The sequence below is a fragment of the Odocoileus virginianus genome, chromosome 32 (genome assembly GCF_023699985.2).
Source record: "Odocoileus virginianus isolate 20LAN1187 ecotype Illinois chromosome 32, Ovbor_1.2, whole genome shotgun sequence".
Taxonomy (NCBI): Eukaryota; Metazoa; Chordata; class Mammalia; order Artiodactyla; family Cervidae; genus Odocoileus; species Odocoileus virginianus.
Genome location: NC_069705.1, coordinates 6,805,458 through 6,806,363, shown reverse-complemented (window position 1 = coordinate 6,806,363; position 906 = coordinate 6,805,458).

Sequence of the window (906 nt, the reverse complement as noted above, 5' to 3'; positions counted from 1 at the left end):
ACTCCAATACTTTAGCCACCTGATGCGAAGAACTGATTCATTGGAAAAAACCCTGATGCTAGGAAAGATTGAAGGTGGGAGGAGAAGGGGATGACAGAGGATGAGATGGTTGGGTGGCATCACCAACTCAATGGACACGAGTTTGAGTAAACTCCGGGAGTTGGTGATGGACAGGGAAGCCTGGTATGCTGCAGTCCATGGGGTCCGCAAAGAGTTGGACACAACTGAGAGATTGAACTGAACTGAACTGATACCTATGTAAATCATCATTGGTCATTAAGTTGAAATGTTTATTATTTATGTATCATATAATAAAATTATGTTTCTAGTTAAAAAATAAGTATAGAAAAATTTTTGTTTACAATAGAGGCATGATTCGGCAATGACTCTAGAAGTCAGTGCTGTGACCAGAGCAGTAAAGAAAAATAAAGGCCTCAAGAAATTACATCACAGCTATCATGAGGTTGAAGAGCAATTGCAATTTGCTGTGAGCAGAGGAAACCGCCAAAGCTGACTGTTGATATCTGATGATGTCGCTGTTCTGTGACTTACATGCTGTGTGTGTTTGTGTTTTAAACATTTCTCTGTTTTCATTTCTAACAGGTGGATAGGACAAATATAGCCCATGAAAAAGTGCTCTGTTGTTTTCAATAATTTAAGAGTGTAGAAGAAATGGCAACGCACTCCAGTGTGCTTGCCTGGAGAATCCCATGGACAAGGATCCTGGTGGGCCATAGTCCATGGATCACAAAGAGTCGGACACGACTGAGCAGCTAACACACTCTAAGGGATTCTGAGATGAAAATGTTTGAGAGCTGCTGACCTAGGGCACAGAGAAGGCAAAGCTAAGGTGGAGAGTTCCGAGGTGTTGGGAGCCAGCAGGGTTCACCAGAACAGTTGAAAATG